This window comes from Cherax quadricarinatus, unplaced genomic scaffold, assembly GCF_038502225.1.
Source record: "Cherax quadricarinatus isolate ZL_2023a unplaced genomic scaffold, ASM3850222v1 Contig9, whole genome shotgun sequence".
Taxonomy (NCBI): Eukaryota; Metazoa; Arthropoda; class Malacostraca; order Decapoda; family Parastacidae; genus Cherax; species Cherax quadricarinatus.
The window spans coordinates 368,130-390,244 of record NW_027195035.1 but is presented as its reverse complement, the minus strand read 5'-3'; positions in this window follow the sequence as shown (position 1 = coordinate 390,244).

Here is a 22,115-nt window from a genome sequence, read left to right as displayed (position 1 = left end):
CCAGCACCAAAACTCGCCAAATTACTTTCACTAGACACTCTGTCATCTCCGATCATCCTTTGTACCTCTATGGCTCCCATATCCCTGAACGTGATACAGTCAGGTTTCTGGGCCTCCTCTTTGATCGTAGGTTATCCTGGAAACCTCACATTACCTCTCTGAAGGCAACTTGTCAAAGCCGGCTGAACCTTCTTAAAACCCTTGCTCATCTTTCATGGGGAGCTGATCGTCGAACTCTCCTTCGCCTACATTCCACCCTCATTTTATCGAAACTTGATTATGGTGACCAGATTTATTCAGCAGCCTCTCCTGCTACTCTCTCTAGCCTTAACCCCATCCATCACCAAGGATTACGTTTATGCCTTGGTGCTTTTCGCTCTTCCCCTGTCGAGAGCCTCTATGCAGAAGCGAATGTTCCATCCTTATCTGATCGCCGTGATGCCCATTGCCTTCGCTACTATGTACGCTCTCACGATCTCCGCAATCCTTCCATTTATAGAATGGTCACTGATATTAGTAGACATTATTTGTTCGCCGCCCCTGTTTGCTCCGTCCCTTCTCTCTTCGCCTACATTCGCTCTTGTCTTCTCTTCAATTACCACCTTTCTATGTACATGTAGCATCTCACTTTTCCCTCCCCCCCTGGGAAGTTCCAGCTGTTCGAGTCTGTTCTTTCTCTCTCCCTTGCTCGAAAGCCCAACTGTCTACGGTGGCTTCCCGCTCTCTTTTTCTCGACCACTTCCACTCTCATTCTCATGCCATTGCAGTGTACACAGATGGCTCTAAGTCTTCTGACGGCGCAGGATTCGCAGCAATGTTTCTGGACAGCGTCGTACGAGGGCATTTACTATCTTCGACTAGTATTTTTACTGCTGAATTGTATGCCATCCTTGCAGCACTTACCCATATTGCATCCATGCCTGTGTCATCATTTGTGGTTGTCTCAGACTCCCTTAGTGCTTTACAGGCTATACAGAAATTTGATACGCCTCACCCCTTAGTTTTCCGTATCCAACTTTGGCTACGCCGCATCTTTACCAAGCATAAAGATATTGTTTTTTGTTGGGTCCCTGGTCATGTCGACATACAGGGCAATGAACAGGCAGACACTGCTGTGCGGTCAGCAGTACATGACCTACCAGTTTCATATAGAGGTATTCCATTTATGGACTATTTTGCTGTAATATCTTCCCACCTTCACACCCGTTGGCAACAATGTTGGTCTACTATGCTCGGTAACAAACTTCAATCTATTAAACCGAGTATAGGTTCCTGGCCGTCTTGTCACCAGTGTCAAGGTTGGGAGACTACTCTCTCCCGTCTTCGCATTGGCCATACTCGTCTTACTCATGGAGAGGCGCCCTGCTCCTCTCTCTGAGAACTGTCAGGTTCCATTATCATTCAGCCACATTCTGTTAGACTGCCCACTTTATCAACGAGCACGCAGAATTTACCTCCGTCGTCGTCTTCGATCCGCTGCTCTCTCTTTACCTTCTCTTCTCGCTGATGGACCCACCTTTCTTCCAGACTCTCTCATTGACTTTTTGACAACAACTGACTTACTTCATAAACTCTGATACCTTCAGCCCTTTCTACCTCAATCTATGTATCAAAGATTGACAGTTTAATTGTAACTGATTCTCTGTCATCCATAAATGCTCTCAACTCATTAAGCATAAATTGTGGCATGCTTGTGTCAGAAGCCAGACACAGGTATGGTAGGATTGTGGACAGTGGAGTCAGAGTGCACATGCTGTGGATTCCATCTCACATTGGTCTTCAGATGCATGATAGAACTGATAAATTGGCTAAGCTGTATGCTTTCAAAGAGGGAGTAGATTACAATCTTGGCTTGTCAGGTAGTAGTTTGAGAACAATAATACGAAAAGAACTTCAGCTGAATTTTATGGACTTAAGGCTCAGGGAGATTGACACCAGTGAGTCCATCTATCATCATTCTATCATGCAGGAGGAGCCACATGTCTATGGTGCATCCAACAAAATAAGCAGACTCTTGGATGTCACTACCGCCCGGCTCCGGCTGGGTTACAAGTATCTTTGGCAGGTTAAATCACCACCACCAGATGTAGACCAAACGAAATGTAAACTTTGCCAGATGGATTATTGTCACACCCTGCGTCATTATGTACTGGAGTGCGATAAAATTAATGAATTTAGAAACAACTCACTCAGAAGTGTTCAAGAAATGGCTAAGTATTTTATCCACAGTGGTATATTACAGACCATTCTGGAGAAATACCCTGACTTTGCTAGCTGTAAATAAAGCATTACCACATGTGTGCATGTGTGTGTGTGTGTGTGTGTGTGTGTGTGTGTGTGTGTGTGTGTGTGTGTGTGAGTATGAGTGTGTGTGTGTATGAGTGTGAGTGTGTGTATGAGTGTGTGTGAGTATGAGTGTGTGTGCGTGTGTGTATGAGTTTGTGTGTGTGTGTGTGTGTGTGTGTTTATGTGTGTGTGTGTATGAATTTGTATGTGTGTGTGTGTGTGTGTGTGTGAGAGAGAGAGAGACTCAGCAATCAACATTTGCACCAATAACTCACTACAGTTGTGACCGGGTGTGGAAGTGTGAATTGCTCATTACTCTAAAATTTGTTCATGATTGCAGCCATGTATAAACGTAAGTAACCATTCTTACAGTATTCATTACCTTTGTAACTTGTGAGTTCATTACCTTTGTAACTTGTGAGTTCATTACCTTGTACCTAGTTCAGCCATCAAAACTTTGGAGCCCGGTCCCTGGACCCATTGTGTACCTCTGTAATCTGTAAATACCTTTGTAACTTGTAATGATTGTGACTAGACCTACCTGGAGTTCATTACCTTTGTAAATTGTGAGTTCATTACCTTTGTAAATTGTGAGTTCATTGCCTCTGTAGCTTGCTCAGCTATCAAAACTTTGAGGCCCAGTCCCTGGACCCATTATGTACCTCTGTAATCTTTTGACTACCGCCCACAGGATGGGTATGGGGTGCATAATAAACATATTAAACTAACTAACTACCTCAATCTCTTGCTACCCTCTACCCCCGCACTATCCCCTGCCCCGCTGTTTTCTGTAACCTACTGATCATCCCTCCCCCCTTCTGCCATCCAATACCCTCACTTCCTTCCCTACCCTGCAGCGCTGTATAGCCCTTGTGGCTTAGCGCTTCTTTTTGATTATAATAATAATAATAACAATGTACCGGTCATGTACCAGTCATGTACCTCTGTACCAGTTTTCTACCACTGTATCAGTCATGTACCACTGTCATGTATCATCGTATCAGTCATGTACCACTGTCATGTATCACTGTATCAGTCATGTACCACTGTCATGTATCACTGTATCAGTCATGTATTACTGTATCAGTCATGTATTACTGTATCAGTCATGTATCACTGTATCAGTCATGTATCACTGTATCAGTCATGTACCACTGTCATGTATCACTATCAGTCATGTATCACTGTTATGTACCACTGTACCAATCACATATCACTGTACCAGTCATGTACCACTTACCACTGTCATGTAGCAGTGTACCAGTCATGGACCACTGTCATGTACTACCATACCAATCATGTGCCACTGTCAGCTACCACTGTACCAGTCATGTTCAAATATCATATACTACTGTACCAGTCGTGTTCCACTTTCATGTACCACTGTGCCAGTCATGTAGCAATGTACCATCATGTACCACTGTCATGTACCACTGTACCATCATGTACTAGTCATGTACCACTGAACCAATCATGTACCATTTCATTGTACCATTGTATTAGTCATGTACCACTTAACCAATCATGTACCATTGTACTAGTCGTTTACCACTATACCATTCATGTACCAATGTCATGTACCACTGTACTAGTCATGAACCACTGTACCAGTCATGGACCACTGTACTCATCATGAACCACTGTATTCATCATGGACCATTGTACCAGTCATGTACCACTGTCATGGACCACTGTACCCATCATAGACCACTGTACCAATCATGTACGACTGTCGTTGACCACTGTACCCATCATGGGCCACTGTGCCCTTCATGTACCACTGTCGTGGACCTCTATACCCATCATGGACCACTGTACTAGGCATGTACCACTGTAGCCATCATGGACCACTGTGCCCATCATAGACCACTGTATCAATCATATACCACTGTCGTGGACCACTGTACCCATCATGGACCACTGTATCAATCATATACCACTGTCGTGGACCACTATACCCATCATGGACCACTGTACCAGTCATGTACCACTGTAAGATAAGATAAGATAAGATTTCGTTCGGATTTTTAACCCCGGAGGGTTAGCCACCCAGGATAAGCCAAGAAAGTCAGTGCGTCATCGAGGACTGTCTAACTTATTTCCATTGTGGTCCTTAATCTTGTCCCCCAGGATGCCACCCACACCAGTCGACTAACACCCAGGTACCTATTTGCTGCTAGGTGAACAGGACAACAGGTGTAAGGAAACGTGTCGAAATGTTCCCACCCGCCGGGAATCGAACCCGGGCCCTCAGTGTGTGAAGCGGGAGCTTTAGCCACCAGGCCACCAGGCCACCGGGCCACCAGGCCACCAGGCCACCAACCCACTCATGGACCACTGTACCCATCATGTACCACTGTCGTGGACCACTGTACCCATCATGTGCCACTGTACCCATCATGGACCACTGTACCCATCATGTACCACCGTACCCATCATGGACTACTGTCGTGGACAACTGTACCCATCATGTACCACTGTCGTGGACCACTGTACCCATCATGTGCCACTGTACCCATCAGGTACCACTGTACCCATGTACCACTGTACCCATCATGGACCACTGAACCCATCATGGACCACTGTACCCATCATGGACCACTGTACCCATCATGTACCACTGTACCCATCATGTACCACTGTACCCATCATGGACCACTGTACCCATCATGGACCACTGTACCCATCATGTACCACTGTAACCATCATGGACCAATGTGCCCATCATAGACCACTGTCGTGGACCACTGTACCCATCATGGACCACTGTATCAATCAGTAGATTCACAGACACTAGAGGAGATATAAAAAAGACCTGGAAAACACTCTCTCAGATTCTAGGGACCCACAAACTGAGAAAAACCAAGAATATTGTCCTAACTAAACCTAATGAAACACCACTACATCCCACTGACACAGCTAACAAGATAAACGACTTCTTCTCAACCATAGGATCTAATCTCGCCAATAAAATCCCACATACCAATGCCCATGCCGGGGACTACCTAGATGGGAATTTCCCAAATTCCTTCTATCTTGCACCAACTGACCCCTCGGAAGTCACCGAGATTATAAAGTCACTTAAAAATAATTCGGGGAATCTGTCTCTATGTCCCACCATTACTGTACAAGCGAGCGGCCCATGTCCTTTCGCATGCAATTTCATTACTTTTTAACAAGTCACTAGAGACTAGCACCTTCCCGAAACTACTCAAGATGGCAAGGGTTACACCAATACATAAAGGTGGTGACCCTACAGACTTAAACAACTATAGGCCAGTATCTAACTTACCATTGCTATCCAAAATCTTTGAGAAACTCGTGCACAGGAGACTGTATTCATTTATAACGGCTCAAAACATACTCAACCCCTGCCAATTTGGATTCAGGAAAAATAAAAGCACTAATGATGCAATCATAAAAATGCTAGATCTGCTTTACACAGCATTGGAAAATAAGGAATATCCACTAGGAATTTTTATTGACCTAAGAAAAGCTTTTGACACAGTAGACCACGACATCCTACTCCACAAACTTGACCACTACGGTATAAGAGGCCATGCGCTTGCTTATTTCAAATCTTACATTACTAATAGGTATCAGTACGTCACCATTAAAGACACAGCATCAGCAACACGGCCACTTGATACTGGAGTTCCGCAGGGAAGTGTCCTTGGTCCCCTGCTCTTCCTCATATACATCAATGACCTTCCAAACGTATCCCAACACCTGAAACCCATTCTCTTTGCTGATGACACGACTTATGTCATCTCTCACCCTAATCTTGCCACCCTCAACACCATTGTGAATGAGGAGCTGATTAAAATATCGACTTGGATGACAGCCAATAAACTTACGCTTAACACTGACAAAACCTACTATATTATGTTTGGTAGCAGAGCAGGAGATGCACAAGTTAACATTAAGATTGACAACACTCTAATTACCAGACATAATGAGGGCAAATTCCTAGGCCTATACCTTGACAACAACCTGAATTTCAGCACCCATATCCAACAACATCTTATCTCCCTGATACACCCCGTCAACTAACTACATGAATACCACCTGGTGGTTCACACTTACACTCGCTCACTCATTTGACCATAAACAGAAATATTAATCTCAGTCTTAAAATAATGAATCCTGTGATACTCCAATACTGAAACTATGTACTGTGCCAAAACAAAATCATTCACATTGCTAAACTCACAAACTAGTATTTAGTCACTTAGCCATAATACCAACTTACCTCATAATTTGTAATATTTTACAATTAAGAATAAAACTAAGTCTGCCCGAAATGCCTAGCCATGCTAGGTGTTCTAGTGGTACACTGTAATGCCTAGCCATGCTAGGTGTTCTAGTGGTACACTCTGTAATACCTAGCCATGCTAGGTGTTCTAGTGGTACACTCTGTAATACCTAGCCATGCTAGGTGTTCTAGTGGTACACTCTGTAATACCTAGCCATGCTAGGTGTTCTAGTGGTACACTCTGTAATACCTAGCCATGCTAGGTGTTCTAGTAGTACACTCTGTAATACCTAGCCATGCTAGGTGTTCTAGTGGTACACTGTGTAATACCTAGCCATGCTAGGTGTTCTAGTGGTACACTGTGTAATACCTAGCCATGCTAGGTGTTCTAGTGGTACACTGTGTAATACCTAGCCATGCTAGGCGTTCTAGTGGTACACTGTGTAATACCTAGCCATGCTAGGTGTTCTAGTGGTACACTGTGTAATACCTAGCCATGCTAGGTGTTCTAGTGGTACACTGTGTAATACCTAGCCATGCTAGGCGTTCTAGTGGTACACTGTGTAATACCTAGCCATGCTAGGTGTTCTAGTGGTACACTTTGTAATCATTATTTTACTACATGTAAACCACACAATAACCAAATTCTGTAAACTCAACATTGTAATCTTTATAGAGAATTAACTTTGAATTTGAATTTGAATTTGAATATACCACTGTCGTGGACCACTATACCCATGATTGACCACTGTACCAGTCATGTGCCACTGTACCCACTCATGGACCACTGTACCCACTCATGGACCACTGTACCCATAATGGACCACTGTCGTGGACCACTGTACCCATCATGTACCACTCGTGGACCACTGTACCCATCATGTACCACTGTCGTGGACCACTGTACCCATCATGTACCACTGTCGTGGACCACTGTACCCATCATGTACCACTCGTGGACCACTGCACCCATCATGTGCCACTGTACCCATCATGGACCACTGTACCCATCATGTACCACCGTACCCATCATGTACCACTGAACCCATCATGTACCACTGTACCCATCATGGACCACTGTACCCATCATGTACCACTGTACCCATCATGTACCACTGTACCCATCATGTACCACTGTACCCATCATGTACCACTGTACCCATCATGGGCCATTGTACCCATCATGTACCACTGTACCCATCATGTATCACTGTACCCATCATGGGCCACTGTACCCATCATGGACCACTGTACCCATCATGTACCACTGTACCCATCATGGGCCACTGTACCCATCATGTACCACTGTACCCATCATGTACCACTGTACCTATCATGGGCCACTGTACCCATCATGTACCACTGTACCCATCATGCACCACTGTGCCCATCATGTACCACTACCCATCATGGACCACTGTACCCATCATGGACCACTGTACCCATCATGGGCCACTGTACCCATCATGGGCCACTGTACCCATCATGTACCACTGTACCCATCATGTACCACTGTACCCATCATGTACCACTGAACCCATCATGTACCACTGTACCCATCATGTACCACTACCCATCATGGACCACTGTACCCATCATGGACCACTGTACCCATCATGGGCCACTGTACCCATCATGTACCACTGTACCCATCATGTACCACTGTACCCATCATGTACCACTGTACCCATCATGTACCACTGTACCCATCATGTACCACTGTACCCATCATGGGCCACTGTACCCATCATGGACCACTGTACCCATCATGTACCACTGTACCCATCATGTACCACTGTACCCATCATGGGCCACTGTACCCATCATGTACCACTGTACCCATCATGTACCACTGTACCCATCATGTACCACTGTACCCATCATGGGCCACTGTACCCATCATGTACCACTGTACCCATCATGTACCACTGTACCCATCATGGGCCACTGTACCCTTCATGTACCACTGTACCCATCATTTACCACTGTACCCATCATGTACCACTGTACCCATCATGGGCCACTGTACCCATCATGTACCACTGTACCCATCATGTACCACTGTACCCATCATGTACCACTGTACCCATCATGGACCACTGTACCCATCATTGGCCACTGTACACATCATGGGCCACTGTACCCATCATGTACCACTGTACCAATCATGGACCACTGTACCTATCATGGACCACAGTACCCATCATGGACCACTGTACCCATCATGTACCACTGTACCCATCATGTACCACTGTACCCATCATGTACCACTGTACCCATCATGGGCCACTGTACCCATCATGTACCACTGTACCCATCATGTACCACTGTACCCATCATGGGCCATTGTACCCATCATGGACCACTGTACCCATCATGTACCACTGTACCCATCATGTACCACTGTACCCATCATGGGCGACTGTACCCATCATGGACCACTGTACTCATCATGTACCACTGTACCCATCATGTACCACTGTACCCATCATGTACCACTGTACCCATCATGTACCACTGTACCCATCATGTACCACTGTACCCATCATGGACCACTGTACCCATCATGGGCCACTGTACCCATCATGGGCCACTGTACCCATCATGTACCACTGTACCCATTATGTACCACTGTACCCATCATGTACCACTGTACCCATCATGTACCACTGTACCCATCATGGACCACTGTACCCATCATGGACCACTGTACCCATCATGGACCACTGCGCCCATCATGTACCACTGTACCCATCATGTACCACTGTACCCATCATGGACCACTGTACCCATCATCTGCCACTGTACCCATCATGGGCCACTGTGCCCATCATGTACCACTGTACCCATCATGTACCACTGTACCCATCATGGACCACTGTACCCATCATGTACCACTGAACCCATCATGTACCACTGTACCCATCATGTACCACTGTACCCATCATGTACCACTGTACCCATCATGTGCCATTGTACCCATCATGTACCACTGTACCCATCATGGACCACTGTACCCATCATGGACCACTGTACCCATCATAGACCACTGTACCCATCATGGAACACTGTACCCATAATGGACCACTGTACCCATCATGGACCACGGTACCCATCATGGACCACTGTACCCACCATGGACCACTGTACCCATCATGGATCACTGTACCCATCATGGACCACTGTACCCATCATGTACCACTGTACCCATCATGTACCACTGTACCCATCATGGACCACTGTACCCATCATGGGCCACTGTACCCATCATGTGCCACTGTACCCATCATGGACCACTGTACCCATCATGGACCACTGTACCCATCATAGACCACTGTACCCATCATGGAACACTGTACCCATCATGGACCACTGTACCCATCATGGACCACGGTACCCATCATGGACCACGGTACCCATCATGGACCACTGTACCCACCATGGACCACTGTACCCATCATGGATCACTGTACCCATCATGGACCACTGTACCCATCATGTACCACTGTACCCATCATGGACCACTGTACCCATCATGGACCACTGTACCCATCGTGTACCACTGTACCCATCATGGACCACTGTACCCATTATGTACCACTGTACCCATCATGTACCACTGTACCCATCACGTACCACTGTACCCATCATGGACCACTGTACCCATCATGTACCACTGTACCCATCATGGACAACTGTACCCATCATGGACCACTGTACCCATCATGGACCACTGTACCCATCATGTACCACTGTACCCATCATGTACCACTGTACCCATCATGGACCACTGTACCCATCATGTACCACTGTACCCATCATGGACCACTGTACCCATCATGTACCACTGTACCCATCATGGACCACTGTACCCATCATGTACCACTGTACCCATCATGTACCACTGTACCCATCATGGACCACTGTACCCATCATGTACCACTGTACCCATCATGTACCACTGTACCCATCATGGACCACTGAACCCATCATGTACCACTGTACCCATCATGTACCACTGTACCCATCATGGACCACTGTACCCATCATGGACCACTGTACCCATCATGTACCACTGAACCCATCATGTACCACTGAACCCATCATGGACCACTGTACCCATCATGTACCACTGTACCCATCATGTACCACTGTACCCATCATGTACCACTGTACCCATCATGTACCACTGTACCCATCATGTACCACTGTACCCATCATGGACCACTGTACCCATCATGGACCACTGTACCCATCATGGACCACTGTACCCATCATTGACCACTACCCATCATGTACCACTGTACCCATCATGTACCACTGTACCCATCATGTACCACTGTACCCATCATGTACCACTGTACCCATCATGGACCACTGTACCCATCATGTACCACTGTACCCATCATGTACCACTGTACCCATCCTGTACCACTGTACCCGTCATGGACCACTGTACCCATCATGTACCACTGTACCCATCATGTACCACTGTACCCATCATGGACCACTGTACCCATCATGTACCACTGAACCCATCATGTACCACTGAACCCATCATGGACCACTGTACCCATCATGTACCACTGTACCCATCATGTACCACTGTACCCATCATGTACCACTGTACCCATCATGTACCACTGTACCCATCATGTACCACTGTACCCATCATGTACCACTGTACCCATCATGTACCACTGTACCCATCATGTACCACTGTACCCATCATGGACCACTGTACCCATCATGTACCACTGTACCCATCATGTACCACTGTACCCATCCTGTACCACTGTACCCATCATGGACCACTGTACCCATCATGTACCACTGTACCCATCATGTACCACTGTACCCATCATGGACCACTGTACCCATCATGGACCACTGTACCCATCATGTACCACTGTACCCATCATGGACCACTGTACCCATCATGTACCACTGTACCCATCATGTACCACTGTACCCATCATGTACCACTGTACCCATCATGTACCACTGTACCCATCATGTACCACTGAACCCATCATGTACCACTGTACCCATCATGTACCACTGTACCCATCATGGACCACTGTACCCATCATGGACCACTGTACCCATCATGTACCACTGAACCCATCATGTACCACTGAACCCATCATGGACCACTGTACCCATCATGTACCACTGTACCCATCATGTACCACTGTACCCATCATGTACCACTGTACCCATCATGTACCACTGTACCCATCATGTACCACTGTACCCATCATGTACCACTGTACCCATCATGTACCACTGTACCCATCATGGACCACTGTACCCATCATGTACCACTGTACCCATCATGTACCACTGTACCCATCATGGACTACTGTACCCATCATGGACCACTGTACCCATCATGGACCACTGTTCCCATCATGGACCACTGTACCCATCATGGACCATTGTACCCATCATGGACCACTGTACCCATCATGTACCACTGTACCCATCATGGACCACTGTACCCATCATGGACCACTGTACCCATCATGGACCACTGTACCCATCATGGACCACTGTACCCATCATGTACCCTGTATCATGGACCACTGTACCCATGTACATGTACCACTGTACCCATCATGTACCACTGTACCCATCATGGACCACTGTACCCATCATGGACCACTGTACCCATCATGGACCACTGTACCCATCATTGACCACTACCCATCATGTACCACTGTACCCATCATGGACCACTGTACCCATCATGGACCACTGTACCCATCATGGACCACTGTACCCATCATGGACCACTGTACCCATCATGTACCACTGTACCCATCATGGACCACTGTACCCATCATGTACCACTGTACCCATCATGTACCACTGTACCCATCATGTATCATGGACACTGTACCCATCATGTACCACTGTACCCATCATGTACCACTGTACCCATCATGGACCACTGTACCCATCATGTACCACTGTATCATGTACCACTGTACCCATCATGTACCACTGTACCCATCATGTACCACTGTACCCATCATGTACCACTGTACCCATCATGGACCACTGTACCCATCATGTACCACTGTACCCATCATGTACCACTGTACCCATCCTGTACCACTGTACCCGTCATGGACCACTGTACCCATCATGTACCACTGTACCCATCATGTACCACTGTACCCATCATGGACCACTGTACCCATCATGGACCACTGTACCCATCATGTACCACTGTACCCATCATGGACCACTGTACCCATCATGTACCACTGTACCCATCATGTACCACTGTACCCATCATGTACCACTGTACCCATCATGGACCACTGTACCCATCATGTACCACTGTACCCATCATGTACCACTGTACCCATCATGTACCACTGTACCCGTCATGGACCACTGTACCCGTCATGTACCACTGTACCCATCATGTACCACTGTACCCATCATGGACCACTGTACCCATCATGTACCACTGTACCCATCATGGACCACTGTACCCATCATGGACCACTGTACCCATCATGGACCACTGTACCCATCATGTACCACTGTACCCATCATGTGCCACTGTACCCGTCATGGACCACTGTACCCATCATGGACCACTGTACCCATCATGTACCACTGTACCCATCATGGACCACTGTACCCATCATGGACCACTGTACCCATCATGGACCACTGTACCCATCATGTACCACTGTACCCATCATGTACCTCTGTACCCATCACGGACCACTGTACCCATCATGGACCACTGTACCCATCATGTACCACTGTACCCATCATGTACCACTGTACACATCATGGACCACTGTACCCATCATGTACCACTGTACCCATCATGTACCACTGTACCCATCATGTACCACTGTACCCATTATGTACCACTGTACCCATCATGGACCACTGTACCCATCATGTACCACTGTACCCATCATGTACCACTGTACCCATCATGTACCACTGTACCCATCATGTACCACTGTACCCATCATGGACCACTGTACCCATCATGTACCACTGTACCCATCATGGACCACTGTACCCATCATGTACCACTGTACCCTTCATGTACCACTGTACCCATCGTGGACCACTGTACCCATCGTGTACCACTGTACCCATCATGGACCACTGTATCCATCATGTACCACTGTACCCATCATGTACCACTGTACCCATCATGGACCACTGTACCCATCATGGACCACTGTACCCATCATGGACCACTGTACCCATCATGTACCACTGTACCCATCATGTACCACTGTACCCATCATGTACCACTGTACCCATCATGTACCACTGTACCCATCATGTACCACTGTACCCATCATGTACCACTGTACCCATCATGGACCACTGTACCCATCATGTACCACTGTACCCATCATGTACCACTGTACCCATCATGTACCACTGTACCCATCATGTTCCACTGTACCCATCATGTACCACTGTACATATCATGTACCACTGTACCCATCATGGACCACTGTACCCATCATGGACCACTGTACCCATCATGGACCACTGTACCCATCATGGACCACTGTACCCATCATGGACCACTGTTCCCATCATGGACCACTGTACCCATCATGTACCACTGTACCCATCATGTACCACTGTACCCATCATGGACCACTGTACCCATCATGTACCACTGTACCCATCATGGACCACTGTACCCATCATGTACCACTGTACCCATCATGTACCACTGTACCCATCATGTACCACTGTACCCATCATGTACCACTGTACCCATCATGTACCACTGTACCCATCATGTACCACTGTACCCATCATGGACCACTGTACCCATCATGTACCACTGTACCCATCCTGTACCACTGTACCCGTCATGGACCACTGTACCCATCATGTACCACTGTACCCATTATGTACCACTGTACCCATCATGGACCACTGTACCCATCATGTACCACTGTACCCATCTTGTACCACTGTACCCATCATGTACCACTGTACCCATCTTGTACCACTGTACCCATCATGTACCACTGTACCCATCATGTACCACTGTACCCATCATGGACCACTGTACCCATCATGGACCACTGTACCCATCATGTACCACTGTACCCATCATGGACCACTGTACCCATCATGTACCACTGTACCCATCATGTACCACTGTACCCATCATGTACCACTGTACCCATCATGGACCACTGTACCCATCATGTACCACTGTACCCATCATGTACCACTGTACCCATCATGTACCACTGTACCCGTCATGGACCACTGTACCCATCATGTACCACTGTACCCATCATGTACCACTGTACCCATCATGGACCACTTTACCCATCATGTACCACTGTACCCATCATGGACCACTGTACCCATCATGGACCACTGTACCCATCATGGACCACTGTACCCATCATGTACCACTGTACCCATCATGTGCCACTGTACCCGTCATGGACCACTGTACCCATCATGGACCACTATACCCATCATGTACCACTGTACCCATCATGGACCACTGTACCCATCATGGACCACTGTACCCATCATGGACCACTGTACCCATCATGTACCACTGTACCCATCATGTACCACTGTACCCATCACGGACCACTGTACCCATCATGGAGCACTGTACCCATCATGTACCACTGTACCCATCATGGGCCACTGTACCCATCATGTACCACTGTACCCATCATGTACCCCTGTACCCATCATGTACCACTGTACCCATTATGTACCACTGTACCCATCATGGACCACTGTACCCATCATGTACCACTGTACCCATCTTGTACCACTGTACCCATCATGTACCACTGTACCCATCATGTACCACTGTACCCATCTTGTACCTCTGTACCCATCATGTACCACTGTACCCATCATGGACCACTGTACCCATCATGGACCACTGTACCCATCATGTACCACTGTACCCATCATGGACCACTGTACCCATCATGGACCACTGTACCCATCATGTACCACTGTACCCATCATGGACCACTGTACCCATCATGTACCAATGTACCCATCATGTACCACTGTACCCATCATGTACCACTGTACCCATCATGTACCACTGTACCCATCATGTACCACTGTACCCATCATGGACCACTGTACCCATCATGGACCACTGTACCCATCATGTACCACTGTACCCATCATGAACCACTGTACCCATCATGTACCACTGTACCCATCATGTACCACTGTACCCATCATGTACCACTGTACCCATCATGTACCACTGTACCCATCATGGACCACTGTACCCATCATGGACCACTGTACCCATCATGGACCACTGTACCCATCATGTACCACTGTACCCATCATGGACCACTGTACCCATCATGGACCACTGTACCCATCATGTACCACTGTACCCATCATGGACCACTGTACCCATCATGTACCACTGTAACCATCATGTACCACTGTACCCATCATGTACCACTGTACCTATCATGTACCACTGTACCCATCATGGACCACTGTACCCATCATGTACCACTGTACCCATCATGTACCACTGTACCCATCATGTACCACTGTACCCATCATGGACCACTGTACCCATCATGGACCACTGTACCCATCATGTACCACTGTACCCATCATGGACCACTGTACCCATCATGGACCACTGTACCCATCATGTACCACTGTACCCATCATGGATCACTGTACCCATCATGTACCACTGTACCCATCATGTACCACTGTACCCATCATGTACCACTGTACCCATCATGGACCACTGTACCCATCATGGACCACTGTACCCATCATGTACCACTGTACCCATCATGGACCACTGTACCCATCATGTACCACTGTACCCATCATGTACCACTGTACCCATCATGTACCACTGTACCCATCATGGACCACTGTACCCATCATGGACCACTGTACCCATCATGGACCACTGTACCCATCATGTACCACTGTACCCATCATGGACCACTGTACCCATCATGGACCACTGTACCCATCATGGACCACTGTACCCATCATGGACCACTGTACCCATCATGTACCACTGTACCCATCATGGACCACTGTACCCATCATGGACCACTGTACCCATCATGTACCACTGTACCCATCATGGACCACTGTACCCATCATGTACCACTGTACCCATCATGTACCACTGTACCCATCATGTACCACTGTACCCATCATGTACCACTGTACCCATCATGGACCACTGTACCCATCATGTACCACTGTACCCATCATGTACCACTGTACCCATCATGTACCACTGTACCCATCATGGACCACTGTACCCATCATGGACCACTGTACCCATCATGTACCACTGTACCCATCATGGACCACTGTACCCATCATGTACCACTGTACCCATCATGGACCACTGTACCCATCATGGACCACTGTACCCATCATGGACCACTGTACCCATCATGGACCACTGTACCCATCATGGACCACTGTACCAGGTTAATAAAATCTTCACTTCTGTTATTCATATATTTTAACTGGTATGTACCAAATAACGACTAATATAAATACATTCCGAAATAAAGGATCTTTATTCTTAGCAATAATGAGGTCCAAAAATACAATAAAGTCAGTACTTTTTAAAGTTTTTAAAGTGTGTGTTGGCTGCGAGTTCTTGTGTCTACTGCTGCTGGCTTTATTATGGTAGGGGGGTGGGGGAGGGTAGTAAAGTCACTCTGACTTTATTATGGTAGGGGGGTGGGGAGGGTAGTAAAGTCACTCTGACTTTATTATGGTAGGGGGTGGGGGAGGGTAGTAAAGTCACTCTGACTTTATTATGGTAGGGGGGTGGGGGATGGTAGTAAAGTCACTCTGACTTTATTATGGTAGGGGGGTGGGGGAGGGTTGTAAAGTCACTCTGACTTTATTATGGTAGGGGGGTGGGGGAGGGTAGTAAAGTCACTCTGAGTTTATTATGGTAGGGGGGTGGGGGAGGGTTGTAAAGTCACTCTGACTTTATTATGGTAGGGGGGTGGGGGAGGTTAGTAAAGTCACTCTGACTTTGTTATGGTAGGGGGTGGGGGAGGGTTGTAAAGTCACTCTGACTTTATTATGGTAGGGGGGTGGGGAGGGTAGTAAAGTCACTCTGACTTTATTATGGTAGGGGGGGGGGGGAGGTTAGTAAAGTCACTCTGACTTTATTATGGTAGGGGGTGGGGGAGGGTTGTAAAGTCACTCTGACTTTATTATGGTAGGGGGGTGGGGAGGGTAGTAAAGTCACTCTGACTTTATTATGGTAGGGGGGTGGGGGAGGGTTGTAAAGTCACTCTGACTTTATTATGGTAGGGGGGTGGGGGAGGTTAGTAAAGTCACTCTGACTTTGTTATGGTAGGGGGGTGGGGGAGGGTAGTAAAGTCACTCTGATTTTATTATGGTAGGGGGGTGGGGGAGGGTAGTAAAGTCACTCTGATTTTATTATGGTAGGGGGGTGGGGGAGGGTTGTAAAGTCACTCTGATTTTATTATGGTAGGGAGGTGGGGGAGGGTAGTAAAGTCACTCTGACTATTATGGTAGGGGGGTGGGGGAGGGTAGTAAAGTCACTCTGACTATTATGGTAGGGGGGCGGGGGAGGGTAGTAAAGTCACTCTATTATGGTAGGGGGTGGGGGAGGGTAGTAAAGTCACTCTGACTATTATGGTAGGGGGGTGGGGGAGGGTAGTAAAGTCACTCTGACTATTATGGTAGGGGGGTGGGGGAGGGTAGTAAAGTCACTCTATTATGGTAGGGGGGTGGGGGAGGGTAGTAAAGTCACTCTATTATGGTAGGGGGTGGGGGAGGGTAGTAAAGTCACTCTGACTATTATGGTAGGGGGGTGGGGGAGGGTAGTAAAGTCACTCTATTATTGTAGGGGTGTGGGGGAGGGTAGTAAAGTCACTCTGACTATTATGGTAGGGGGTGGGGGATTGTAGTAAAGTCACTCTGACTATTATGGTAGGGGGGTGGGGGAGGGTAGTAAAGTCACTCTGACTATTATGGTAGGGGGGTGGGGGAGGGTAGTAAAGTCACTGACTATTATGGTAGGGGGGTGGGGGAGGGTAGTAAAGTCACTCTTACTATTATGGTAGGGGGGTGGGGGAGGGTAGTAAAGTCACTCTGACTATTATGGTAGGGGGGTGGGGGAGGGTAGTAAAGTCACTCTGACTATTATGGTAGGGCAGTGGGGGAGGGTAGTAAAGTCACTCTGACTATTATGGTAGGGGGGTGGGGGAGGGTAGTAAAGTCACTCTGACTATTATGGTAGGGGGGTGGGGGAGGGTAGTAAAGTCACTCTGACTATTATGGTAGGGGGGTGGGGGAGTGTAGTAAAGTCACTCTGACTATTATGGTAGGGGGGGTGGGGGAGGGTAGTAAAGTCACTCTGACTATTATGGTAGGGGGTGGGGGAGGGTAGTAAAGTCACTCTGACTATTATGGTAGGGGGGTGGGGGAGGGTAGTAAAGTCACTCTGACTATTATGGTAGGGGGCGGGGGAGGGTAGTAAAGTCTCTCTGACTATTATGGTAGGGGGGTGGGGGAGGGTAGTAAAGTCACTCTGACTATTATGGTAGGGGGCGGGGGAGGGTAGTAAAGTCTCTCTGACTATTATGGTAGGGGGGTGGGGGAGGGTAGTAAAGTCACTCTGACTATTATGGTAGGGGGGTGGGGGAGGGTAGTAAAGTCACTCTGACTATTATGGTAGGGGGGTGGGGGAGGGTAGTAAAGTCACTCTGACTATTATGGTAGGGGGGTGGGGGAGGGTAGTAAAGTCACTCTGACTATTATGGTAGGGGGGTGGGGGAGGGTAGTAAAGTCACTCTGACTATTATGGTAGGGGGGTGGGGGAGGGTAGTAAAGTCACTGACTATTATGGTAGGGGGGTGGGGGAGGGTAGTAAAGTCACTCAGACTATTATGGTAGGGGGGTGGGGGAGGGTAGTAAAGTCACTCTGACTATTATTGTAGGTGGGTGGGGGAGGGTAGTAAAGTCACTCTGACTATTATGGTAGGGGGGTGGGGGAGGGTAGTAAAGTCACTCTGACTATTATGGTAGGGGTGTGGGGGTGGCCCGTCACTTTATACACTTCTCTCTAATACAATGTATGTATTCTCTTTATTACAGTGTATTGTATCAGTTTACTGTTATGCATTATTTCAGTATACTTCATTGCACATTGCAGTATATTTCATTACACTTTTTTATTACAGTATACTTTCAGTACTCTTTATTACAATATACATTGCAGTATACTTATTAAATACTTTATTACAGTATTCTTTATTGCAGTATACATTACATTATACTTAATTACAGTATTCTTTATTGTAGTATACTCTATTATGTGAGAAAAATCTTACTGTAATAAAAAATACTGTAAGTCTCTCGTTCAGTATACTTTATTACAGTATACTCTTGCTTTAATTTTCCGTCAAAACGGTAATACAGTGGACCCCCGCTTTACGATCACCTCCCATTGCGACCATTTATGTAAGTGTATTTATGTAAGTGCATTTGTACGTGTATGTTTGGGGGTTTGAAATGGACTAATCTAATTCACAATATTCTTTATGGGAACAAATTCGGTCAGTACTGGCACCTGAACATACGTCTGGAATGAAATAATATCGTAAACAGGGGGTCCACTGTACATAATTACAAACTGAAAGTAACAATAAATGGGACCAAAATATTGTCTAAATTTGGAAAATATTCTTCAGGTGGCGAGCGGACACCCCGCATGTTATTAGTACATCATAACGCCACTGCTGATACGGTGGGGATGTGGCAGTTCGGAGGGTCACCTGAACTGTGACAGCAGCACACTACTAGTAAGGCTGTGATTCAATGATGGTAGATATGTTTTCATCTTTGAGTCACTCTGTGTTGGCCATTGAGGTATTTATAACACTACTATGATGTTTCTATAGATAATGGATAATGCTGTGTTATACTTTTCCATGGCAGTGATTGAATGATGGTAGATGTGTTTTCTTCTTTGAGTCGATTTGCATCAGTGAGTGACAATTGGTGAGGTACTTACAACACTGCTGGTTGAGAGATTTTGTGTCTTAATCTTGCAAGGCAGTTTTCAATGTGTTAAACTCTTAGAGTCACTCTGCGATGGCCGTTGAGGTACAAACATCACTACTAACATTTAGTTAGGTTCTTCACATGCGCTTGTGCTTAATACACCAACATCAATGAAGAACCAGTGCTATAGTGATGTATCATTTAAAATTAAGTCCTTTCTAAAATTTTCTCTTATATGTTTATAGATATATATTTTTTATTTATGTTAATATAAAAACTAATAAATCTGTACCAAAAGAACCTTAGTTTAGCCTAATCCAACGAAATATATTTTAGATAAATTTACAATAATTTAATAATGAACGAACACAATGAAATATATTTTTTTATTAGGTTCAGAATGATTTTTGTGAAATTATCGCATACACAAATTTTCACATGTGCTATTCAGCAAGAAGAGTGTTTGCTATTTAAGCCAAAATTGCAAGTTTGACCTTTTTGCCAGGATATACATAAAATAGGTGAAACTTGCAATTTTGGCTTAATAGCAACAATCTTCTTGCCGAAAAGACAAGTGAAAATTTATGTCTGTAATAATTTCGCAGAAATCATACTGAACCTAACGAAAAAATATATTTCATTGTGTTTTTTATTAAATTATTGTAAACTTATCTAAAATATATTTAGTTAGATTAGGCTAAATTAAATTGCATTTGTTATAATAAGGCCAGGTAAGTTTCCAAAGGTTCTTTTGGTACAAAATTATTAATTTTTACATTAACATATATTTAAAAATATATCTTTAAATGTATAAGAGAGAAATTTTAGGCGAGTTCATGCTAACTGACCGGTTTTACCTATTCGGCATGATACACATACATGCACACACACACACATAGGTTTGCAACAAGGCTAGTTCCAGAGCTCAGGGGAATGTTGTACGAGGAAAGGTTGAGGGAAATCGGACTGACGACACTGGAGGACAGAAGGGTCAGGGGAGACATGATAACGACATACAAGATACTGCGGGGAATAGACAAGGTGGACAGAGACAGGATGTTCTGGAGAGGGGACACAGAAACAAGGGGTCACAATTGGAAGCTGAAGACTCAGACGAGTCACAGGGACGTTAGGAAGTATTTCTTCAGTCATAGTCGTCAGGAAGTGGAATAGTCTGGGAAGCGATGTAGTGGAGACAGGAACCATACATAGTTTTAAGAAGAGGTATGACAAAGCTCTGGAAGCAGAGAGGGAGAGGACCCAGTAGCGATCAGTGAAGAGGCGGGGCCCGGAGCTGACTCTCGACCCCTGCAACCACAATTAGGTGAGTACACACACACACACACACACACAATATTAATACACTGGTTGTCTCCCACCAAGGCAAGGTAACCTGAGAAAGAAGAAACAACCTCACCATCATTCTACCAATCTCATCAATATTACAGTTCAAAACTTAAAGTATTTATATATTGTATTAAAAAGAAGTGATGAGTGTATTTGG